Source organism: Phascolarctos cinereus, unplaced genomic scaffold (assembly GCF_003287225.1).
Source record: "Phascolarctos cinereus isolate Bilbo 61053 unplaced genomic scaffold, phaCin_HiC Scaffold_4;HRSCAF=312, whole genome shotgun sequence".
NCBI lineage: Eukaryota > Metazoa > Chordata > Mammalia > Diprotodontia > Phascolarctidae > Phascolarctos > Phascolarctos cinereus.
Window position 1 is genome coordinate 341842259 of NW_027555847.1, and position 27343 is coordinate 341869601.

At 38.0% G+C, this 27343-nt stretch overlaps 1 protein-coding gene across 2 annotated transcripts in view; it reads right to left on the reverse strand.

Annotated features, from left to right (window-relative positions):
- Positions 1-27343, reverse strand: part of ITGA1 (integrin subunit alpha 1) — a 194379-nt gene that overhangs the window by 143920 nt on the left and 23116 nt on the right. The window lies entirely within an intron of this gene.

Consider the following 27343-nt stretch of genomic DNA (forward strand, 5'->3'; position numbering starts at 1 on the left):
ATGCACGTTCACTTTGAAATCTTTTCCCAGAAAAGATATACCCTTAATGCATTTCAGAGGAAATAATACATCACATCATGCTATATGGGTATTTTTAAGATCCATGGAGTTACAGAAAGAGTGTGTCTTCTAAAAATGTGCTGATAATTAAGTGGCATTAGGCTGGATGCACTGCTTTATGAGGCAATAATCCAGATTCTGAGTGCTCTACGTAGAAATTTTATAATGCTAAAGGGACCAGGTTACTGCTTTGCAAAAGATGGCCTTTTCCATTATAGATACAGTAAACAAGACACATTCAAAGCTTTGGGCAATTTACCTAAAATACACAAACAACCTCCTCTTCTTCCAAGCCCAACCTGTGGAGAAATGCTATCAGAAAAGTTAATAGGACATAATTTTAGTAGTTTCTGGAATAACCAAGTCAACAATTATGTATTAAGCACCTACCACATACAAGGAAGTCACTGTAATCATCACTGGCACATATCTTCCTTTCGACAAATTGATTGGTCAGGTAAGTAATTTTCATTTTCTTATTCAAAATATTATCTCATTTTACCTCAATTACCTTAATTTTCAGACTTCTAGGCACAGTGACCTCTATCCATTGTAACTCAATCAACTTTGCATTTCTTTGTATATTTTAAGTCTGAAGCATAGATGCCCTTGGTTGGCCTAAGACTGTGAAGTTTAGATTCAGTCAAAGGGCCCCACTTGAGCACCTACAGGGCCACATGTGGCCTTGAGGCTGCAGGTTCCACACCCCTAGGCTAAGGAATAGTCTCCCTCCTCTGCTTTACCTTGCCTGAAATCCACAAGGCAAAGAAAATAGAGATAGTAGAATATAAGATTGTATTTTAAAGCAAAATTATAATATCTGCATGTGATTATTTGTATTTAAAATACACTTTCCCAAAGAGGAAAAGTTAGAGTACAATGCAATATATATGTGTGTGTGTGTATATATATATATATATATATATATATATATATATATATATATATATATATATTGCATGAATCAATGTACCTAGTCCTACTACCATTAAAATTGAGATTTGAACACAGGTCCTCTGATTCTAGAGCTAGCCTTCTTTCTACCATACTACACAGTCTCTCTGAAGAAGAGTGTAAATTCTTCCATTCTGCACTGTGATTCAATTCAATTAATCCAATCAACATTTATTACGTATCTTCATGGACTAGGTTCTGTGCCAAAAAAGAAGAATGGCACCAAGCTGTCAGACTGGCCTGCTCATGAGAGCACAGCAGAGTCAGTCACATCCTTCCTGCTTTGCTCATTGATTCATGGACATTTATAATGCACAGCTGAGTGATGAGTCTTCTCATCAGTCACCTCACGGCCTCTGCTGAGTGCCATACCTACTGGATGTGATGATCAAAAAGTAGCAACAGTAGTTGTGTCAACACTAAAAAACATTTCAGATAAAAACGTTATTTTTCTGTGTAAAGCCTAACAGGCCTTTTATTTCTTTGAAGCTACAAAAGGAGCTTTGTGAATTGTTGTCAGAAATTGGTCTCCCTTAACCTTTAACCTTTTGCCAACAAGAAACTGGCTTTCTGGATAAAGTCCAGTCTATTGAGAAATGACTGTTCATTATTTTTTTTTAAAAAAATATCTTAATTGTCAAATAAAGCAAGACAGAGCTTCTTGAGAGCAGTCTCTGGTGAAAAAAAATCAAGACTTACTTGTTCAAAACTTGCATACAATCTAGGCTATGAAAAGCACAGGAAAGCATTCTAAACTTGTGTTCATAGAAGAACATCGTCTTGTTACAAGAGGAAGCCTGAGGATGCTGTAAATCAAAGCTTTGTCATCCATATCTGAATGGATTGCACAGCCTAAGAGGAAAACCTATTCTAAAATAGCACTAGACTTCCAGAAAATCATTTACTGGACTTCACTGGACTTCAATCTTCTGAATGAGATCATTGATTCCTAATCACTAAATTTGTGTATTCTCATACTGAACCTCACAATATTATTTTTTATTCTAGGGCAGCTAGGTGGTACAGTGGATGGAGTGCTGGGTCTGAGTTCAGATCTAAACTCAGACACTGACTAGCTGTGTGACCCTGGGCAAGTCACTTAACCTCTACTTGACTTAGTTTCCTTATCTGTGAAATGGGGACAATAATAGTATCTACCTCCCAGGGTTGCTGTGAGGATCAAATGAGATAATAATTTTAAAGCATTCCTGGCACATAGCTAGCAGTATGTACATGTTTGCTATTGTTATTCAAATAGCCTTTCCTTACCCACAAGAACTCAAAGTAATTCTTAGATATGAAGTTAATCTGTTATCTTTGGAAGTCAATATATGGATTACTGAGTGTGAAGCAAGGCTCAGAGAAATTAGGTAATCTGTGCAATATCACATTGTAATACATACTGGTGCGAGTCCTGATAGGAGGCAAACATCTAATTATAACCCATCCTTTTATCATTTATATTTGCTGACACCTTGAAGCTAGGCCAGACTTATGGTTAGCTACTGACTTACATGTCGGAGTGCATATGACCCAGGAGAAGCAATGACACATGGGAAAAATCTAAAGGACCAGGACACGTCAGAATAAGAATTCGACTTGATACAGTAGAAAGAATGCTGAACTTGGAGATGAGAGACCTGGTCTCAACTCCAACACATTTCCAGCTGTTACTATAAAGAGTTCAGTTTTACCTCTCCGATCCTGTTTCCTCATCTTTAAAATGGGAATAAAAATATTGGCACTGTTGTCCTCACAAGGGCACTGTGAAGAAAGCCCTTCATAAACCACCAAGCATTAAATAAATCTGTTACAAATAATTTGTAATATCTTATAAACTAATACAATGGAAACTATAAAGTATATCATTTGACAGTTATAACAGTAGAGTCTAACACAAGGGTGGGGAACCCATTCCATGTTAATATAAATCTGAAGCATTCATGCATTATACAATCATAGGGGTGGGAAACCTGTGGCCTCAAGGCCATATGTGGCCCTCTAAGTTCTCAAGTGTGGCCCTTTGACTGAATCCAAACTTCACAGAACAAATCCCCTTAATAAAAGGATTTCTCCTGTAAAACTTGGACTCAATCAAAAGGCTGTGCCCTAGGACCTAGAAAGTCACACGTGGCCTCAAGACCACAGGTTCCCCACTCCTGGTCTAATATATACAAAACCCTCCATCAGTAAGCCTAAAAAACAATACTCTTGCTTTTTATTCTAATGTGGTGGATCTGTACCTTTTTGCATGAGTACATTTTTTAACATAAAAAAAAAAACCTCAGGCATTCATATAATGGTAGTCATATTATTTGTATAGATTGCTGGAGAAAAGAGATAATGATAAAAACATTAATATGAATTTAGTAATGTTTTTAAATTAGTTTTGCATTTCATTAATCACAACCTCTATTCACATTTGAAAAAAGAGTCAAGCAAACCATTCAGTCTACAGAATCCTTATTTATGGATTTGTGGACCCTTTGCAAGAACTCCACGGCTCCTTTGGGAATCTGCAGCTTAAAAACTGCTGTTCTCATGAATGCTGGTCTACTTGGTCTTTCTAATCATTGAAGTTCTTACTCTGCAAATACTAGACTAACATGTCCTTTCACAATTCTTTCCCTGTCTGTTTTAGACAAGGAAAACAATGCAAATTGGCTGCCTTTGTGTTAATTAACATCCTTTTATGTATCACAAGACCTTGCGGTGTTTTGCTTTTGGTTTGATTAAAATGCTAAGATGAAGTTGGGTGAAATACCTTTAACTTTTGTGCCTGATATAGGATTGTGTAACTGGGCCCTTGTGCAAGTTGGGCCTCTTGCCACTGATATTGGGCAAAAGTACAGTATGTTTTCCTTGGTTACTTATCAGCCCTGCTAGTAAAGAACATTCTCTCAAGCTGGTTGTATTTCATGGGAGACAAAAGGAATCTAAACAAAGGAGCATTAGAGTTATGAAGCCTTAATATACAGATTCCAATTTATCTTCTAAATTTTAGTCTTTAAATTAAAATTAACTTTCCTAAACTTTAATCATTGGGACCACGAAGGTAATATTCCCAGATCACAAGCTATGACACATCTTGCTGAGATTTGAGTATGGACACGGAGACAGGTATGTCTGTTGTCCAGAAAGCAGCCTGGCCAGCCTAGAAAAGGTTCATTAGTCAGCAGAGTGTTGGCCACCAGGTGATGGATTGTTTTGGCCACAGCAGCTGGTGAAACTGTCTAGTAAGCTGTGGAAGGACCTTAATGTGTTGGGTTGCCGACGTTAGATTGGTCAGGGATAGAAAGGCACTTCATCCAATTTTTGAATACTTTTTTTTTTGTTTAAGTAGAACAGCAAAGAAACATAGGTTCAGAGTCTCTAGGAAATTTGACTCTAGGCTACTAAGAATCTTAATTGTAAAACACCCATGACTTGGCTTGCATTTTCTACTTGCTAGCGTTCAGAGCCATCTGATACCCCACCAATTAATGCGGTGGAAAAGTCCACTGATAAATTTGCATACTCATAAAAAAAAAAAGACTTTCCAGTCATGAAAGCATGTTGAATCTATCAGCCTTTTAAGGCTGATGAATCCACACATCTTCTATATTGCAAGCACATGGAAGGAAACACAGAATTGGCAGATGAATTAAACAAAGTTCCTCTCCATCTTTTTTTCTCCATATTTTCAGTTGTTTCTTCTTCTCTCCTCCCTTCCCTCCCACCACACGGAATTCTTTCCAGTTACACTAGGATGTTTCAATGCCCAACCAAAAGCTAAACATTGACCAAATAAGTAAACATTTAACTGAGGGTAGATTCATAATACAGCAAGATCATGCAGCCAAACCACAGTTCAGAAGGTGGTGAGGGTTTGCTAACCTCCTTATTATCAAAGCAGAAAAAAATAAGGGAATGAAGGATATCTGAATAAGGCAGCCTCTAAATTCAGTCACCATCGATAGAGGCAAACGCATGTTTATGTGTGCTGCTTAAATCCTTAACCAAATAATTCCTGTCTCATCTGTTGACAGATTGTTGTATTTTAATAAATGGCATTTTTAAATTACTTGCTCTGTTGTTTTGGGAAATGATTAACTTTAATATACAATTTCCCAGAAATTATGCTGTATTCATTTTGTATTTCTTTTATTGTTGTTATTCAGTCATATCTGACTCTTCAGGACCCCTTTTGACAAAGGGTCCAGTATCTTAACAAAGATACTGGAGTGGTTTTCCATTTCCTTCTCCAGCTCATTTTACAGATGAGGAAAGAGAGGCAGACAGGGTTCAGTGACTTGTCTAGGGTGACACAGCTAGAAATTGTCTTAGCCAGATTTGAACTCAAGAAGATGAGTCTTCCTGACTTTAGGCTCAGTACTCTAATCCCTCTACCACCTAGCTGTTCTCCTATTAGAATGTAAATTCCTCCAAGGCAAAGACTGACCACTTCATTTTTTGTCTGTGTATTCCCATTGCCTATCACACAGCAAGAACCTAATAAGTGCTTGTTGACATAATGATAATTTAAAAAGCAGGGCCCACAAAAATCCTGTGCTCCTTACACACTGTGAATTAGTTCCGAGTGGAGTCCACTTGTCAGCACGATCTCTTCCCCTCCTAGATTAGAATAGCTTTACATGTTTTGATCATTATCTGTTTCAACAGTGAATGCTCGTAATGATATTAATAATATAAATATGAACAATACAATTGTGTCAAAATATTGCAATCAGAGGGAACAAATAGTTCAATATTCTACTTCTTTACCCACTCCTGAGCCTCAGTCTGAGCCTCAGTTTCCCTCATCTGTAAGATGAGGCTAATGATATAACTGGCCTCTCAGAGTAGCTGTGAGGAACCAGTAAGACACTATATTTGAAGCTCCTGGCAAACATCGGTGTGCTCCCTAAGTGTGAGTTATCATCAATATTATTGGTTTTTTTTTATTAAATTTTTATTAAAAATTTTTTTTCCATATTCTTTCGAGTTGAAAGTTTTTCTCCCTTTTTCTCCCCCCCACCGTCCCCAAGACGGCACACAAGCTGACATAGGCTTTACATTTACATACCCATTAAACATATTTTCACATTAGTGAAGTTGTAAGTAAAAATTAAAACCAATAGGAGGAACCATCAGAAAGATGAAACAAAACTCAACAGAAGGTAAAAATAAGTGATAGCGATTTGACTTCCATAGTTCTTTCTTTGGATGTAGACAGCATTTTCCATCCCGAGGCCTCTGGAGATGTATCATCAATATTATTGTGACCATTATACTGATGATACAAAGAAGTAGAACCCCAGTCATGACCCTCAAGGAGTTTATAATCTAGGTTGGGAAGCAAGGACAGGCGAAGAGAGATTACTGTATTACTGTAATTAGATATACTGTAGATATATAGGAGAAACTGCACTTAGTAAAAAGCACAAGATTAAATACTAAAGATAAGTTCAGTTTACTACTAGAAAAATAAAAATAATAACAGAGCCTACGATATGTCAGACACTGAGCACTTGACAAATTTGATCCTTTACAACAATTGTGTGAGATTGGTCCTATTATTATCTCCATTTTACAGATGAAGAAAATCGGCAAACAGAAGTTCAGAGATTTGTCCAGGGTCACATAGTCTGAGGAGGGATTTGAATTTAGGTCTTCCTGACTCTAGGCCCAGGGCTTTAGCTACCCCTCTAATTAAATATCACATGCTTAAAGAAAATAGTACACTTTGAGCTTTCCACCAGTACAGATGCTTGCAAAAATCAACCAACGTTAGGGAAAAGAGAAATAATCCTAAAACTCAGTTCTTTCTGGCTTTTGGGGGGCCTTGTGTTCATGAGCTAGCAGCTTCATATTCTCTATGATAGCTTTGTTAGCTGGATTTGGTGGTGGGTAGTCCTGTAATTTAAGCTACTAGCAGAGGCTGAGGTTGGTGGGGCCCTTAAGAGTGGGAGTTCTGAGATGCACTGTGTTAAGTTGATTAGGATGTCTGTACCAATATGGTGAACCCCTAGGAGCAGGGAACCATCGAGCTACCTAAGGAGGGGCAAACTGGCCCAAGCTGGAAACAGAGCAGGTCAGAGCTCAGCAGTAAAATTATCTAATGCAGGACTCCACTTCCAGCCTGGGAGAGATAGGGAAACAGTCTCAAAACAAAACAAACCCCCTGGCTTTGCTTAGGCCCTCATATTTCCAAGTATTTTAAACTTGTAAGAGTACTATGAGCATCACCAAAAAGGCAAGAATAATGCCAAACAGTCCAGCCATCCCAATGTCAACATGGATGCTGAATACTTTGGCAGGAGACCATGGACTTTAAAAATAAGCCTCCTGCACTAATATAGCAGGCAAATGCTAGGCATGTCACTGCTTAAAAGTTCTTCCTGGAAAAAGAGTCATCTAACAAATTCTTGAAAGGCATGATTTAAGGCAATTGAGAACACAGGTCTCAGTACAAAAGACATACACTGACAAATTCCACATGAGACAATGGCTCAGATTCTGCCAAATGACATATTCCTTGGGTGCATTACCCCAGGGCTTTGTAAAGGATTCTTTGGGGGAGCAGGAGGAAATCCTCCCTTGAATGTTCACCAAACAGGACTTTGTTGAGTTCTGATACATGCCAAACACGGAAGGAAGAGCTCAGAGGAACAGACAAACAAATGTGGTCTTGGCCTAGAAGGCCAAGATGTTCTGGCAAACCTGTGATTAAAGACAAGCCCATTATGGTGTAAAATTTAAGTAGCTGCTCTGCAAAAGTTTAATGAAAAGGTCAGACTAACTACTTTTATCATTGGCTATCCAGGATGAGAGAGAATATAATTGTAAGGAGCATTTTTATACAACTGAAGTAAAGCTAAATCTTCCTGGTTGTCTACACTAAGTCTGACACCAATATGGTTAGCCCCCAGGAGCAGGGAACAACCAGGCTGCATAAGGAGGGGCAAATTTTACACACCTGCTGATTTAAGCTCCAATGAAATTATATGTCTATATTTTTTTTCTCAGCTCCAATATATTATTAAGTAACTATTACAGGTCGATAAGCAAAGTCTCTGTCTTTGCTTCCTCTCAAATCTCCAACTGGGTCTAGTTAGTGCTAGCGAGTGCAGAGGATAGAATGCTGGACCCGGAGGCCGGGAGACTTTTCTTCTCAAGTTCAAATCCATCCTCAGATACTTCCTCATTTGTAAAATGAGCTGGAGAAGGAAATGCAAACCACTTTAATATCTTTGCAGAGAAAACCCCAAAAGGATTACATACAACAGTGCTCAGCATGGCACCAGAAAAGACACAGAGGCAGCAAGGTGGTGCAGGAGACAGAACACTGGATTTGGAGTTGATCTCAGATATTTAGTAGCTATATGATTCTTGGCAAATTACATTAACCTCTGTCTGCCTCAGTTTTCTCATCTATAAAATGGGGATAAGTAACATATACTTCTCAAGTTGTTGTGAAGATTAAATGAAATATTTGTAAAACACTTTGCAAAGTTCAAAGTGCCATATAAACACTAGCTATTATTATATTGTACAAAGGAATATAAGCATCACAATTCTTACAGGTGTCGAGGCAAATGTCTGGGAGTTAAAAGCCTGCATTTTAAAATATGAAACATAAGGACTAGAGGGAATAGTTCTGGCAGAGAAAATAAACTTGCAAACCTCTTTGTACTGTTTTTAGCTTTAGGTGCTAAACCCAGCTCTGTTTACTCTTGCAAATTTCACCACTTAACTTAAAACCAAAGATATTTACTTTTAATTCGTTTTAGTTTCTGTAGGAAAGAGATGGTCTCTATAATGCCGTGTCAGGGAATTAGAGGCATAACAGTGCCTTTCAATATATATTTGCTCATTAAAGAAAGAGGGAAGTCATAAAAGGTTTTGTAATATTAAACGCTCACTGACCTTTATAAAGAGAAACCACTACCGCTCACAATGAAAAATATCTTTTTAAAAGATAAGCATCATTAAGTTTAAACCAAAGTTCTAAAATTTTAAAGCAAAAGTACCTTTGCTATAATTTCTTGATGGAAAACATATAAACCTCTTGGAATTAAGAAAGCATCAGGTCTGAAGGGTTTAGAACTCTTGTAAATTGATTGTAAATTGACACAAGTTTGTCAACATTAAGTGCTTCTGCTTCTCTGACTTAGGTCTCTAATTCTTCCTGGCAAAGGGGAATCAAGCTGCTAAGTGATATATTTCACGGGCATTTTTCTATGCAAAAGAAAACCTCCATCTGCAGCCTGCTCTCGCAACAAAAGCAAGCATATTTCCCACTTTTCCCACTTACATAGCACTTCGAGTTTTCAAAGTAGCTGTACAGATGTTATTTCATTTGATCCTCACAACAACCTTGTGTGGTAGGTAGAATTATCATTCCCATTTTACAGATGAGGAAACTGAGACTGAGAGGTTAAGTGATTTGCCCAGGGTTACATAGTTTGATGTATGATGGGAATTTAGCTCTTTCTGACTCCAATTCCAGGGACCTAGCCACTATGTCAGCTCACTCCCAGATATTGGCTGTCTGCTATAGGAATGAGGTAAGGGGAGCTGGTTGGGAGGTGCCTGACCTTTTATAGTGATAAGCCCAGAATGCCCAGAAACCTTAGCAGATGGACATTGGCGGCCTAGGCACATGGCCATCAGAATGCTAACACAGATCGGACTCACTCTTTACCTTCAACCTGTTTAAAAAATTTGTCTTTTAGTTTGGGTTACAGAGTCAATCCAGATGATTTGGCTGTCACCTGACCCAACAGTTCCAGCAGTTGGCTCTGCAAAGTGGACATTCTCCTGTCTATTTTCAGGGCATTTCTGTATTTTTCAATCATTAAAATGAAGAGAGTCATTGCCGGTCACAGAAGATCAGGGCTGCTCTGGTTTTGTTATCAGCTTGGTTTTCTTTTCACAATAGCAAATGCACTCAGAATCAATAACCATTTATTGAGCATCAAGAGACTGTTACATAGAATAGATAATATGTGGGCTCTGCCTTTTAAGGAGCTTTGCTACTTACATTTTTCTAAATGATAAAACATGCTTAATACCCTGCTGACACCGCCAGAAATCCCAGTTATCCTCAGGATCTCCCATTTTATTTTGTAAAAGAATTGAACTTCAGCAGGATGTGCCTCAAACTCTATCCCAAAATAGGACTATAAAGGATCTTTGCAACTAGCACCTCCCCTAAGGAAACAATGGTGAGTACTAAAGAATGATAATTTAATTCATTTGGACTTTTATATCTTATCTCTGAGGGATAGATTAACAGATTTGTTTTATTTATATGTAGAGTTTTTATTGAAAGGTTTGGATTGCTAGCTCTGAACCATTAGAAATGGAATGGATGAGAAATGAATAGTCCCATTCCACTTACGCCCTAATACCAGTCCTATAGCTAGCACTAGGACAAAATGCTGGTTAAATTATAGGGAGGAATACAATCCATCTCTTCTCTCAGTGTAGCTCTAACCCTGTTCCTTCCATTAATATGCAGAACCTGAAGCATCTTAAAATTAGGAGACAAAAGTTATATGGGCAAAAATTTTAAAAATCACCATAGGCCTATGTTTGGTAGTAATATTTTTACTCTGGTTTGGGTTGCCTATAAGGAAATCTGGTGTAGTGTAGTGGTAAGAGTACTTATCTTGGTGTCAGGAGCTTCTCAGGTACTTATTAGCTGTGTGACTACAGACAAGTCGATCAACCTTTCTTTGTCTTGATTTCCTCATTTTAATACCCTATAAAAGTTTCCGTAAAAGATGAATTGAGCCAACATGTATAAGGGACTTCGTAAATCTTAAAGTGTCAGCTGTTATAATGACTTTATATAATGTTACTGAGTTGTGTCCAACTCTTTGTGACCCCATTTGGAATTTGGTTTGCCATTTCCTTCTCTAGCTCATTTTACAGATGAGGAAACTGAGGCAAACAAGGTTAAGTGACTTAACCAGGGTCACAGAGTTAGTAAGTGTCTGGGTACAGATTTGAACTCAGGAAAAGGAATCTTCCTGACTCCAGCCTTGGCTCTCTATCCACTATACCACCTACCTACCCTTAGGGAAAATGTGAGGATGAGGAGAAATATGTGTGAAAGCATAGTCAGAGAAGAAAGAATGGGAGAGAGCAAAGACTTGTAGATTATACAGAAGCCTCAGACTTTTATATCGTGAACCTTTTCTTTGAAAAAAATTATTGGGAGGAAATGAACATGGCATGTACAAAATAACACTATAAAGAATGAAATATGTTGCATTTTAAGGGACAGGAAAAGATTATTGATTTGGGTTTTGTCCCTGAGTCATCTGTTTATGTGCAGACGATCAATTCATTAGAAGTAAGAGGAAAATGAGTAAAAAAACAAGAAAAAGATAAAGCTTACAAATGAAAAAAACTATTAAAACATGGTAATATCAAAAATAGAGACTAGACAACAGAAATGACGTTGACACCGAATATAATAATTTTACCAAGGAGTTTAACCAAGGTAAACTAATTGCCACAAAAGGAGACAAAACCAGCCTGGACAGATAGCATCTTAGTCAGGAAACATCACCACAGATACAGAGAAGATCCAATGTATAGCCTAGGTCAAAGGGCAATTCCCTGTAGATGCTGAGGTCCTCCAGATGGTCCTATTTATGGATGACACACTGATTACATCAAGTCCTGAACATTGTAGATTCTCCTAGAAAGGATCTGTAATCCCTCAAAAGTGTTTGGCCTGTCCAGCTGCACAGAAAAGACAAAGTGGATGAAGAATGTCTATTTCCCAGATTCCAGCATGCATTTGGACAGACACCATATTAAGCTTGAACAACATTATGTATGTCTGGGACAGACCATACAGATGGACAATGAGTTAAGAAGGAAGAGGACAGTGGTCTCAATAGCTTTTGGAAAATTACTTCTCTCTTGCCTTCAAACTTTCCATGAAGGCAAAAGTCCATCTTTTCAATAGTAATATTGTAGTGGTGATGGTAGATATCAGAGAGACATGGAATTCAACTGACTCTGAAGAATTAAAAATCAGTATAATATAAAGGGTAAAACATAGGTCCACGCTATATGTGAGCAGGCCATAACATATAACCAACAACAAATTCCCCCCCTTGAAAAAACACCCCAAAAACAGAAGTAAAAGATATCATGAAGGTATTGCATGATGGTAAGAGAGACAGGATGATCATGTAGCAATAATGAAGGTGAAAAATAGAAGCCAGAGTGGTCTAGTAATACCCTCAAAATGCCAGGAAGAATTGAGAAAGGCCTCTAGTACACTGGGTTGACTCCCTATCATGAACTTTTGAGGGGAGGACAAGAATCACCTAGGATAGGCAAGCATGGATGAATTACAATATGTATGATTGGAGGAGACTCCAAAGTCAACAAGATCGTAGATCTATTTGAGTGCTGACTAGTTGATAACTGGACAAATGCCTTTTGTGTATTTCCTGGAAAAGCATCAGTGCTTTCTAAACAGGAAGCTCTCCAAACTCATGCCTGAAGTTCTAGGTCTAGACTTGGAGACAAACATAGTTCCAAGTAGAAGCAGGTTAGCACTAACCTACTCTTCCTCACTCATAGATCAAGATCAAAGACTGGTTGGAAAAAAAGCAAGGGTGAACAAGGGAGATCTTGAGAGTGGTGCTATCATGTACCATTATCATACATCGAGGTCTTGAGTATACTTGAAACTCTTGGTGAGAGACCTTCCAGGCTAAGCTAGGAACCCCTTTCTTTGTACATGAAGATTAACAGTATTTCCTGGTCATGCATGGTACCCATTCCTCAAATGCACTCCCTTCTTACTTTAGCCTATTAGAATCCCTTATACCCTTCAAAACTCAGCTAACTTCTTCATGAAGCCTTCCCTGATCCTACAGCTCCTGGTGCTCTCCTTCCTGAAATTACCTCATACACACTTATTTATGTTGATGAAAGATCATAGATTTAGAACTATAAGGGTTCTTAGAGGTCATTTATTCCAACCCTCTCACTTTACAGATGAAGAAACTGAGTCTTAGGCAGGTTAAGTTATTTGCCCAAGGTTACAGAGCAAGGTAAGTATTGTAGTCTGGATTTGAACCCAGGTCATTCTACTTCTAAGTCCAGTACCATCTGCGCGAAGCCATACGACCTCTATTGTCTCCTTCAATAGAGTATAAACTCCTTGAGGGAGGGCTGGGGATGTTTCATTTTTGTCTTTGTATGTCTAGAGACTAGTAGACAATATGATACATATCAGGCACTTAATAAATACTTGTTGATTCATTGACACACAAAGAATTTCACTATCACACCTTGAGGTGAAGGGAGGCTGCCATTCATGGGATCCCATATTGAGAGTTAGAAGGGTCCTTAGAGGTCATCTATTCCAACTCCCTTATTTTATAGGTGAGGAAACTGAGGCCCAAAGAAGAAAAATGACTTGCCCTAGGTCACACAGTTAGCAATAAGTGATAGAGCGGGGATCTGAAACTATATCCTCTGACTCTAAATCCATGGCATGACACAATTCTGCACATCTCGTTTAGCAGTCTTCTTCCTTGTTTTCCATAAGTCTTATGTGAATAATAACGTTTGCATGGTCTACCTTATAGGCTATCAGGGAGGTCAAATGACATGATACGTGTAAAGCTCTTTGCAAGCCATTGTGGAACGTGACGGAACCTTTGATTTCATTGATGTAGGGAGACCTATGTGTGGAAAATCCCTCCAGCTATGCAGATTGGCAACCCTTCTGCAGCTTGGATCTTAGAAAGTCACCTAGAACATTGAGAGACTAATAACATGCCCAGGGGACATAGCCAGTATGTGTTGGAGATGGTTCTGGAACCTGTTTCTTCCTAAGGTAAAGGCTGGGTTTCTCTCTGTTATGTGATGAGGTTTCCCTCATAAACTATAAATTATATCAGTGTCAGCAATTAGTTATTCCATCTCTCAAATGATACTACAAGCTTCTTGAGTCCTATGTTTCTGTATCACCCAAGCTATCTAGTGCTATGTGCAAATGATAGGTATTTAATAAATGCTTTTTGATCGATCACTATTAGCCTATATTATGAATATCTGGAGCATATTTGCAATGCACATAAACGGCACTTGTTTTTTGATGGTTATTATTAGGAATTTGTGTCTGTGGAAAAACCAGTATATATTTAATAATGATAACATGTCCTTTGTGTAAAATGTTGAGGTTCCTCTTCCACTGCCATGCCTCTGAATTGCTTGCTTCTAATTTGCTGATCCTTCCACACTCATTCACAAAATCACTGAACAAGCATTTATTAAATGCTTACTATGTGCCAGTCACTATGCTAAGCACTAGGGATACAAAGACAGTCCACAAACAAAACAAATGAAAAACAAGCCCTGTCCTTCAGGAGCTCAGTCTAATGGGGGAGACACTCTGCAGACAATTATGTTTGGACAAGACAATACATTGGGGTAGTCTCAGAATTTCCCTTGTGATCTGAGGGATCCAGTTGACTAATGTTGGAGGCACAGTCTAAAGTCAAAGAGCAAAGAACAATAGCAGTCCCAGGTTATCTTCATTTCATTAGCCAAAAGAGCTAGCAAATATCTAACTCCTGTAGGTAGTTGTTTTCTTTTTCTTTCTTTCTTTTTCTTTTTTTTTGAAGCAGTCAGGGTTAAGTGACTAGCTCAGGGTCACACAGCCAGTAAATGTCTGAGGCCACATTTGACCTCAGGGCTCCTGACTGCAGGACGAAAGTGCTCTATCCACTGGGTCACCTAATTGCTCCAGATAGTTGTTTTCTTGCAGCCTCCATCTTCTCATCTCTAAAATAGGGGCTACTCTCTGGATCACAGATCTAGAGCTGAAATTCACCCCAGCAGTCATCTAATTCACTTCCTTTATTCTACAGAAGTGGAAACTGAAGCCCCAAAAAAGTTCATGTTGCTTGCCCAAGCGTAAACTGAGAGCATGGGGTAAAGCTAGAATTTGAATCTAAGTCTTCAGACTCTAAAAGCAAGTAGATAAAACATTTATTAAGCGCTTACTCTATGACACATACTGTGTTAAGCAATGGGGTCACAAATGTAAGAAAACAAGATCATTGCTACTATCTTGCAAGGGTTTTACATTCTAGTATGGGAAAACAAAATAGAACAGAGCTGGTATTCAGCATGTTTCCCACTAAGCCAGACTAGACATGGTCCCTCTCAGTGCTTATACATGAATGAGGAACCTGCAGCCTCCAGGCCTCATGTGACCTTCTAGGTCCTTGGGTTTTGACTGAGTCCCAGTTTTACAGAACAAATCCTTTTATTTATTTATTTATTTATTTTGGCTAGGCAATGGGGTGAAGTGACTTGCCCAGGGTCACACCTCTAGTGTCAAGTGTCTGAGGCCGCATTTGAACTCAGATCCTCCTGACTCCAGGGCCAGAGGTCTGTAACAAATGCTTTCATTAAGGGGATTTGTGCTGTGAAATTTGGATTCAGTCAAAGGGCCACACTTGAGGACCTTGAGGGCCACATGTGGCATTGGGGCTGCAGGTTCCCCACCCCTGTAATACTAGGTCTAGAAAATGAGCAAGACTAGGGGTAGGCAGGTCGTTGTTGGTGGGAAGGGAATTGCAAGTGTTTACATTTATAAAGTACCTACTGTATGACAGGCCCCTGGTAGGATTTTGTAATATGCTTCAAATCACTTGTACTTTACAAATATTTTTCTCATTCGATGCTCACAATCACTCTGGGAGGTAGGTGCTATTATCATCCCCATTTTACAATTGAGGAAACTGAGGTTAAATGAATTTGCTCAGGGTTACTCAGCTAGTAACTGTCTGAGGCCAGATTTGAACTCAGATCTTCCTAACTCCTCAGCACCCTATCCACTGTACTCCCAAACTGCCTGTAATAAAGAGGACAAATGAGATAGGGGTATGCAATTTGGCAGCCTTAAGTTTGGCAAGCTAATGAAAATATTTGCAAGCCTCGAGACGTTTTTTTGCACCTACCAGCAAAGCTGTTTAAATATCATCTTTTCCCTAATGCTTCAAGCTGAAAGCTTCCTAACAACTTAAAAAACTTGGCCCTAGAGGGCAAAACATTCAAAACAAATGACCTTCTGCTCTGGAATCTGCTCCCTCTAGCAATCTGCTCTTTCCTATAGTCTGCCAAAACCCAAACCTGGCAGCTTTTTGGAACATGGTACAAATCACTATTTTTCTATTTGTAGCAGTCACTACTGATTTACTATGTTGGAAAGATAGGTCTGAAAAAAAAAAACACCCCCAAAACAGGCTGTGGTGCAAAAATATGCACAGGAACAGTTTATTCTGTGGCCAGATTTTATGATTTTATGATATCCGGTTATTGCTAATTTCAACATTCCTGTATATTCTTGGACTTGCAAACTTCTACAAATTTATATAATAATGGAACGATAAATAATAATAACGGATAATAATAAAGGAATTATTTTCTAAGTAGACGTTACCCAATTTTAAAAATAATTTAATTCTCCCAAAATGACCTTGGATTTATTTTGCATTTATTATTTATACAACTATTTATATATATCTTGTCTCTCCCAATAGAAGGGAGACAACTTTCATTTTTGGCTTTGTATTATTCCTAGCACATAATCGAATGCTTAGTACAAAGTGGGTGCCTAGTAACTGCTTGTTGACTGAGGTGCTTTTGTGTCTAGGTAATTTCTTAGGTGTTTACGATGCCCATGAAATTTCTTGTTCCATCAATTTTTAAGTTAAAAAAAGTTTTTAAAGTTTTTAAAAATTATCAGTAGAGGCAAGTTGTAAGTTCAGTGATAATAATACTAATTTTATTGGAAATCTTAAAACAAATAGCTTCATTTAGTTTTAAATAATTGATTTCCACAGTCTCCCAGGAATCATGGTGTGATATAGCTGCAAATCCTGAAACACCACAGTGGTAGAAGAAGGCTATAGCAATACATCACCAATGACTGATGAAATGTGGTATGAAATATATTACCGAGTAACTAAATGTTACGTCCAGAAGGCGATACGGGTAAAAGATGTAGCAACAATGAGACACGATATTATGGTTGCCTGAAATGGACCTGAGAGTGAAATAATAATGAGACGCAGCACAGAATGATGAGTAGAGAGCCATCCTCACCTAGGAAGAAATGGCTTTAGCTTCCACCTCTGATATATACTGGCTGTGTTACCCTAGGTAAGTCAATTTATTTCTCAACGCCCCAGGGAATTCACTGAAATTATAAAGGGACAGAATAGCTGCTGATTTGTAAAGATAGAGGGTGTTTTCTCAACTAAAGTTCCCTATAGATGAAATCACAAGTTTGGACTCCTCCCAATTCTTTCCCTCCAATAAAGCAATTAGGAGGCTTCTACTATATTATGGAAGACATTAAAATCTTTGGGTGGAAATACTCTAGGATGAGATGGCATATCAGAGAATCTCAGAGGGAAATGTGGGAATCCATCTAGATCAGCTCCCTCATTTTCACAGCTGAGGAAAATGACGTCCAGAAATGTTGTCGCTTCCTTACAGTCACATAGGTACTAAGGGGAAGGAGCTGACAAAGGCCTCTGACTGCAAACCAAATGTATTTTCTGCTGCAATGTGCTGCCTCCCAACTGTGATTTGCACATCTGGAGGACAAGATTACAGATTGATTAAAGTAACTTAAAAGACAACAACCAAAAATACCCCCCAAACTTGCCAAGTATCCCCACCAAGTTTGTCATACAATGTGCAATAAGCAGGAGATTGAAGATACAAGTGATGCTGCTGCCTACCTAGAGCAGAGAGAAGATTCATGAGGAATAAAGAGTACACAAAGGCAGTTCTGGGCTTATGATTACTGCCGTGTTTTTACCCTAAAACTCTGTGTCCTTCCTTCCCTTCCCTTTTCTTCCCTTCCCTTTCTCCTTTCCTTTCCTTTCCTCCTTCCTCTGTCCATATAAGGTATAATACCCTTACCTGAGGGTGCTCTGCCCAAAGGAATGTAAATTTTGATTCCTGAAACCTGGCAAGATATCTTGGGGTTTATGGGCTAGATTTCTTTCTTAAGGACCACACCTTGGCCCCAAGTCACTCCGGCTCTCATTGATCGGCCAACAATAGGTCCCAGCCCAAGCCCCACCTGGTCATTGACTGGCCCTGATCAATCAGAATGAATATAAATTGCAACTATTTCTGTTTTGGCCAGAAATCCTGAGGGTCTTCTGGGCCTAGATTGATATTTTTTTTTACTAGGTAAAATAAGCTATTCTTTGTCTCATTTCTTATTTAACCTTCATCACTGAATGGGCATTGCCTCAGTCAAATTAAGACCTGGGAAAGACCTTAGCTTAAAAAGACCAAGACCTCCCACTCCATCAGGGGCCATCCCCAGTTGTCCTGATCTTAGCTTTAAAAGGCCACAGTTATCCTGATGTGTATCTTGCCACTGGATCCAGATGGCTCAGGAGGAGAAAATGAGCTGGTGACTTTGCATAGCCCTCCCTCACTTAAATCCAATTTACTTGCAAGTCATGGCATCACCTGCCTGATGGCATGGTCCTCTTCAAGAACAAAGGACAAACAATAACAATTTTGTCCTTCATTTTACCTTATATCTTCCCACAGCCCCACTGCCTCTCTTTCCTTCCCTTTCTTACTAAGGATGCCATTTAGACACTGAGGATCAGAAGCTTGTTCCCATAATACTTTCCTCACCACAAGATCCTGTCTATTTCCTCTCTACCTTTTACATAAACTGGCCCTTCCTCTCACCACATCCTAAGCCCCGCTGGTAATTTCATTACAAATATCACTGAACCATAGGGGATAGCCATTCTTACGATTTGCTGAGGACAAACTCCTGAGGGATGGAAAATGAAATGATGAACAAAGAGGTAGGAAGACTCCCTAGCCAGGGGGCAGGTTTGAAGGGGATTCTGGAAGACAATCTTCCTGTACTTGGTGGAATAATAAATTAAGAAAACAATGAACATGGAAGTGATGAACAACGATGACCTTAAAGTATTTTTTGCCCTTTTTCTCTCTGCCCCCAATTCTTGTCCCCAGACAGACCAGTTACGGAAGTGGAATTCAAAATACAGGAAGAAACAAAATGGAAAAATGATTGGCTTGGCCCCATGAGGTACCACTAGAAGCAGTTGGTGGAAGGTAGAGAGAAACTTCCTAATAATTAGAGCTATCAAAAAGTGAAATGAGTTGCTTCTAAAGGTCCCAGGTTCCCATTCACTAGAGACTTTCAAGTGGATGCTGGAAGAGCAGTTGTCAAGCAATGTAGCAGTAAATTCTTGGTTATGCACAGGTTGGACTAGATGCCCTCAGAAATACCTCCTCCCAACTCTGAGATTCTGTAATTTTATGAGCATTCCTAGATGATCCATGCTGTAAGATACTTGACCTTATTTTCAACAGACTGCTAGTACTTTTCTGTCAGCAACATACTTGGTAAGGAAGAACAAACTATAAACTGACCTCTTTGGATCAAATGAGCCGAAGGATGGGGTTAAAGTACATTTTATATTCATAGAGTAATTTATCAGGAAAGTGTCAAACAAAAAGTTCTAGTCAATGTTTATACTTAGCCTTGCTGAAAAATTCCAGACATAAAAATTCTGGAACAGATTTGCATGAGGAACTCAGAGGACCTACAGTTTTTGGCTTAGGATTTCTTAAAAAAACAAAACAAACAAAAAAAAACTTCCACAAGTACAATTAATTTGGAATTTTTTTTCCTTAGTAAGAATGTATTTGTTAGCATTTATTGTGCATGTTTCTTTAATTAGAACTTCTAGAAGCATTCTGGATAGCTGACTTTTCAGAATATACTTACCATCTTCAAACAGCCATACTTTGTTGTTTTTTTTTTAAATCTTGACTATTTTGGATGGACACATTTGTAAAACATACTGCATCATTCTTTGTTGTTTCAAACATTAAACATAAGTCAACCTATTCTGTATGACTCAGGATCATGGTGGTGAACATCAGCAGCAGTACTGTGCTGTAATACTGCCCATAGATGCTATTGAGGTGGGTAGGCTAGCTCACATCCCACTAAATGGACCCAGACTCTTAGAATTGTTCCTTCCTTCCTTCCTCCCTTCTTTCCCTCCTTTCTTCTCTCAGAAGTATATATTTTTTGAAAAAATATTTTTTCTGTCCTTATTGTTAAGACTTCACTTGTCATGTCAGTATGCCTGACAGTAGAAGCTGCCCTTCTTGATTTGCTATCTTTAATTTATTGTAGGTTTAAATATCAGATACAAATTTGTCCCGTGTATAAAACATATGCAAATAGGGATGTCATCAAGGAGTTCTCATATGAGTAAACTGCACATATTTTAACGTATGGGCTTTACAATATCTGCTTTGGCTGCTTAGTGGTATTTTTTGCCTTTTTTTAGGTTCATAACTATTTCAGATAAAGGAAGTTGCTGGGTAGCTGAATTCTAAATAGGTGCTGTGTTATTATACATCACTGGGCTGGCAAATGTATTAAAAACATACGACACAACTGAATCAATTTGTCCTGAATAAATTCAGGTTTACCACATAAAATTTCTGTTACTAGCCACATGCTTGATTTTATAATATGAGCCATGGTTCTTAAATAGAATTGATTTTAACATATGGTTGGAATCACCTCATTATATTACATTTCATTACCAAACTCAACCAATTACTATGGCTAATGATGGTTCATGAGACCACTTGTATGGCTACTTTCAAGCTACTATAACATTATTTAATTATGAGTATGAATTTTTATAGCTAGGTTGTTGACCTCCATCATTCTCATATTTCATATTTCTAATGTGCTACATGTTCATAAACTGCTTACTCTTCGCTTCCACATGTTAGCTAATTGTAAGACAGCTTTAAAAAAATACTTGCACTTAAAAAAATTATATTTTCACAGATGTCAAGATTTTGATGACAAAAATGGTAACTACATCCCTTTCTGCTGTTTTTTAAGCATTATTATTTAGTTTAAGTAATAATGTATAATTGAGGTAATACAATTTTTTAAAATAATGAATTTGAATAGAAATATAAATTTCTGTTTCTATTCTAGGGGAACCTTTGCCCTTGAATAGATGTGCACAGGAGATTACATAACAGAAACACCTATTTTAAGACCAAGAAAACAAAAATGTTCATTTCCACATCTGATTTTAGATCCTCAAGAAGTTTTAACATACAATTTATACAAAAAGAGTCACTAGCCTGAAGAATTATTTCTTTTCAAAACAATTCTTCAGAATGTCTCTTTTTTAGTTTTGTCACTAGAAAGTTTGGTTTTGTCTCTCATATATGTCCCCTTTTCTTCTCTGACACCACCACCACCACCACTCTGGAGCAGGTTCTTATTTCCTTACACATGGACTATTGCAACAACTTGCTGGTTGTCTGCCTGCTACCAGTCTCTCCCTACCCCAGACCATATTCCATTCAGCTCCCAAAGTGAGTTTCCAAAAGGGCAGGTCTGACCATGTCACCCCCTATTCAATAAACTTCAGTGGCTCTTTCTCCCTTCCAGATCAAATATAAAATCCTCTGGCATTCAAAGTCCTCCAACACCTACCTTCCCCACCCATTTCCACCTCTAGTATCTCCTTACACCTTACTTAACACTTTACCCTGAGATCTAGTGACAAGACACTTCTTACATAAGACATTCTTATCTCCATCTCCCAACATTTTTTTTTCTGGCTGTCCCTTACACCTAGAATTTTCTCCTCCCTCATCTTTGCTTTCTAGTTTCCCTGGCTTCCTTCAAGTCCCAACTAAAATCACATCTTCTACAAGTAACCTTTTCTGATTCTCCTTAATTTTTATGCCTTCTCTCTGTTAAGTATCACCAACTGATCTTGTCTATATCTTGTTCATATGTAGTTGTTTGCATGTTGTTTCTTCCACCAGACCATGAGCTCCTTGAGAGCAAGGATTATCATTTGTCTTTCCGTATCCCAAGTGCTTGTATAGTAAGTACCTGGCACATAATAGATGCTTAATAATTGTTTATGGACTGACTCATAGAATTTAACTGGCATTATCAAGAACAAAAAGACTGAAATATATATTTTTAAAAATAATTTTATACCACTTAAGAGATTTTAATCATTCCTACTAATGTGAAGGATCACGGGAGTTAGAATAAGTCCAATAAATACAATATTGATCGTAATGAATTTATATTATAGATTTTCTGGAATAATCTAGAGGGTCTTTAGCAGAGAAACCTATCTCTTTTATAGATTAAAAAAAAGCCAACAGAAGAAACTTCCATTAAAAAATTAAATTGAAGATTAATTACTTTTTAAAACAGGAAGCTCTTTAATTTCCTTTAGTTAGCTGTGGCCTACAAGGTCTAACGCAGGAAACAAACAACTATTTCAGTAGTAGTAAATACTCTAAAGAACAGCTGTGTTTATTGCATTACAATCATTATATCCATTTGCTTTCCTAAAATGGCTTACATTCCTGTGAAATAAAAAATAATTATTTAAGACTTTGTGATTATTATGATATGAACAAATTTAATAGTACAGATCTCTTAAGTAATTTTCTTTAGGTTGAAAAAAGTATAATGAACATAGCCCACAAAGGAAAATGAATACACTGCAGATCTTCTAAAAAAATTTAAAATCATTCCTCAAATTAGAAAAGCCCTAGCGAAATATTTCAAAATTTCTTTGAAATTATAAGTTTGATCAAAATAACAATCAAAACTATTAATACACAGTAATTCACATCAAATGCAAAATAATCAGCATGCTGAAGTTGGAAAAGCATGAGGTGTGTTTCTGGACACTCATGGTCTAGGAGTACTCTAAGAGAATCCCATATTCTTCCTGGTCCTCATTTTCCGAATTTGTAAAATGAAGGGGTTGGAAGGGACAGAGATAACCACAAAAGACCATAGGATTTAGGTTACATGACATTGAGAAGCTTTTGCACTAAGAAAAGCATTATAATAGAGCGCATCATTTATCTACTTCATTAACTTCTGTCAAGTAATATTGATGATGAGAGTGGTTACTTTATCTAAAACTTCCCTAAAAGAAACAGGGTTAGAGACAGAACCTATGATTTCAATGGTATACAGAATTCCTTAGGGCAGACCTGCACAACCTGCACACCGAGGGCTACTTATGGCCTGCCAAAGGATTTCAGTGACCTGCAGAAAAATGTAGAGGAAAACATCTTTTCCATGTAGAGGATATCCTTTGGTGGGTGGCAAGTGGCCTGCTGGGCTATCAGGTTGTGCAGGCCTTTCCTAGGGGAATGTTCTTCTGTCAATGAGTCAGGCAATAAGCACTTATTAACATTATATACCAGGCAGGGGCTGTACTAAGCAATGGGGAAACAAAGGAAAGCAAGAAAAGCAAAAACAAAACAAAATAAAACAAACAACAACAAAAACATACAAAAACCCCAACATTGTTCCTGCTCTCAAGGAGCTCACATTCTAATGTGCAAGTGAATAGACAGATGTAAGACACATACTATATGGATTGAAGGTAATCTCAGAAGGAAGGCACTAAGGAATTGGGAGCAGGAGAGGCCTTTTGAAGAAGGTGAGATTTAAGCTATCTTAGAGGAAGTTGGGGAGGCTGGATGAAAATGAGGAAAGAAAGCATTCTAGCAATGGGGGACAGACACTCAATGAAAAGGCGCAGAGTCTGGAGTCTAGAAATGGAAAGTCTAATGTGAGGAACTGACAAAGGATGCCAGTTTCCCAGGATTGTACAGTACCTGAAGGAGAGTACAGAGCAAATGGACTAGAAAGGTAGGAAGGGGCCAGGTGGCTTTAAAAGCCATCTAGATAGTTTTATATTTTATCTGGGAGATAACAGGAAGCCACTGGAATTTATTGAGTAGGGTGATAGCATGGTCAGACCTTGGCTTTAGGAAAGTCACTTTGACAGATTAGTAGAGGATGGATTGGAGGAGGGAGAGCCTTGAGGCAGGAAGATCAACCAAAAACCAACTGTAATAGTTGCAGCATGAAGTGATGAGGGCTGGCACAAAGGCAGCAGCTGACAGTGAGAAGAAATATAGATGAGAACCATGAAACAAGACTTGAGCACAGAGTGCTCTACATGTGGGATAGATAAGGAATTAAGGATGATTCCTAATTTGCAAGCCTTGATGACTGAAAGGATGGTGATGCCTTTGATGAAAGAAGGGAGTTAGAAAGAGGGAGAGATTAAGGGGGTAAAGATAATGAAATGTGTTTTGGACATATTGAATTTCAAATGTCTAAGTTTGAGGTGTCCAAAAAGCAGTTAGAGATATGAGACAAACTCAGAAGAAAGGTTATGTATGGATTGATGTAGAGATTTGGGATCATCTGATAACTGAACCCAGGGTAGGTGATGAGATGACCAAGTGAGAAAGTTCAGAGGGAAAGAAGGCCCAGTATAGATCATTTGGAAACAGGCATCATTATTGGATGCAACTAAGATGAAGAGTAAAAGAATACTGAGAAGAAACAGTCAGTTAGGCAGACAGGAGGGGAACCAGAAATGAACAGTTATGAAAACTTGTAATGTTTTGTTGGTGCTTCATTTTTGAAGAGGACTAATGTCATCATGGGTGATGTCTTGACTTGCGGGTGAACTGGATTTAAGTTGAGGCAGAATTGCACGAAGTTGTCAGCCTCACTCTTTCCTGAGTCATTTGCACATCAGATATGAAAACTTAAGCAAGGAGAGAGTAGTGTTATAGCCTGCAAGAGGTCAAGGATAAGAACTGAGAAAAGGCTATTTGATTTGGCAATTACAAGAACATGGGTAACTTTGGAGAGGGTGGTTTTAGTTGAATGATAAGGTCAGAAGGAAGACTGCAGAAGGTTCAGAAGAGAGAGGGGAAGTGAAGCCACCCTAGTGTAGATCACTTCCTCAAGGAGTTTAGCTACAAAGTGGTGAAAAGATAATGGATGATAGCTAATAAGGATGATTGGATAAGTAAGGGTTTTTTAAGGATGGGAGAGACAAGGGCATGTTTGCGGGAAAAAGGAAAGCAGCTAAGAGAGGACAAAATTGAAGACTAGTGAAAGAATGGGCATAATAGAAGGGGAAATCTGCTGGAGAAGACAGGATAGAATGGGATGAAGGGTGTACATTGAAAGGTTTGCCTTGGTGAGGTGAAGGGCCATCTTATCATGTTTTCACATGGGTAAGGTAAAAGGTTGAAGAAGAAAGTAAGGGGAGGACATGAATAATGTGAAATGAAAAGTGAGTTCTGGGACAGGTTGACTTTCCCAGGGTTACCTAGGCAGTATATGTCCATAAGGGACTGGAACTTAGATCTTCCAGGCCTCAGTCAGCTCTCCCTTAAGCTACTCACCCTGTCCACGCTGTACATAATCCTAACAAATAAAGAACTATAGTTAAGTAGATTCTTTTAACTCTAACTTAATAATCATCCCTCATTCATCTGTACTACTTAGGCTACCACTTTTCCCTTCAGGGCCCTTGAGGGTAATCAAAGGGTTGTGGGTTTGAACTTATGATCCAATCCTTCCCTCCTTACACATTTATTCATTTATTCAATAAATCTAATGAGTAACAACATAGGCAAAACTGTGTGCTAGCCTTTCAACTTTTCTTTTTCGTAACATTTTCTGTTTCTAGGTTTTCTTTGCCAATTTTAGATTGTGGTTTTGTAGGTTGTGTGAATCCTTTATATAAGTAAAAAAAAAATTAAACCTTTCTACATGTTAATTCTAAATTCTTTTGACTTTTTCTTATAGATCCTATTTTGCAATATTTTGTAGTTGTCCAGCTCTCCTCTGAAACCTTTCAAATAATATGACACCTTTAATACATAAAGATGTTTTACATTACATTTATTATAAAATTAATTTATCCCTGGTAATATACCTTCTAGTATCTGTTTCTGAAAATGCTGATTTCTGTTATTCTAAACCTACACTTTTTTTTTTTTGCTTTTGGAGGCAATGGGGGTTAAGTGACTTGCCCAGGGTCACATAGCTAGTTAAGTGCCTGAGGCTGGATTTGAACTCAAGTCCTCCTGACTCCAGGTCCAGTGCTTTATCCACTGTGCCACCTAGCTGCCTCCCACACTTTTTTAAAAAATATAAAAACTCTGTTGTTTAAACCACAGAATTAGGTTCAGAGCCACTAAAATTAAGATGAAGGAAAATTTTTTCTCATTTCAATTAGAGCTGAGTTAAGGTGGTAGTTGAAAGATCCCTGCACCTAGAGTCAGGAGATACAGGTTTGAATCCCACTACCCAACCACATTAATTCTGACTATGGGGAAGCCTTCTAACCTCTCTGAATATGTTTTCTCACCTGAAAAGTAGGAATACAGGGTTTTTTGTGAGGATCAAATGAAAGAATGTATTTGTACTTTACTTTGTAAATGTATTGTAATCATATAACTATTTGTCGTGTAGCATGTATTGTGATTACATATTCAAAAAACTGGGAGGAAAAACCTTCAAAAAATAAATACTAAACCTTTGTGTCTCTTTTCCCAGGAACACATACAACACTGTATTTTGTTAGGTTTTGTGTGTATGTATATATACATGTATACCCGTGTGTATGTAAAGTAACAGAAATTTAGAGACATCTCCTTCCCAAATGGTCATAAAGACTATTTGTGCTTCACCAGCAGTACAGCCTTCCAAATTCCTATTGGTATGATCAGCCAGACATTGTGATGCCATTTTAGTTCTTTGAGCTTGGACAAACAATAACAATGCCATGATGTATATGTTCCTGTAAAATTTTATGTAAATCAGAACATATTTTCAATGGGATAGGACAAGGGTGGTAGTCTTGCTTAAAATAGGCACATGCAGATTCCTTTTAAGGAACAATTTAAAAAATTCCAATTTTGATGCTTCTTCATGGTATATGAGGCAACAATGAGTTATTAAAGACAATGTCAGCAGAGTAAGCTCTGGTAGGTGCTAAAGAAATGCTTCAAATGTGCTTCAAATAGCACCTATTGGTAGGAGTAACAAATTCTTCGGCCAGTTACCTATTAGACTGAGGAAAACAAATTAAGAAGCCACTTTCTGTAGCAATGGGGCAGAAAGGGAGAAACAGAATCAAAGGGACTAATAATCATGCTTTCAGACTACCTTTATAATTAAACTAAATTAGTAATTTGTGTCCAATTATTGTACCAACAAATTGATACACTACTGGAACTTCATTTTGATTTAATTAGAACTTTTTCCATTGTTCAGAAAAAAAAAATCTACCAAACAAGATTTCTGAAAGAACTAAGCTGTCTCAACAAGGGAGTCAATCTTAACTGATGATATAAAAAG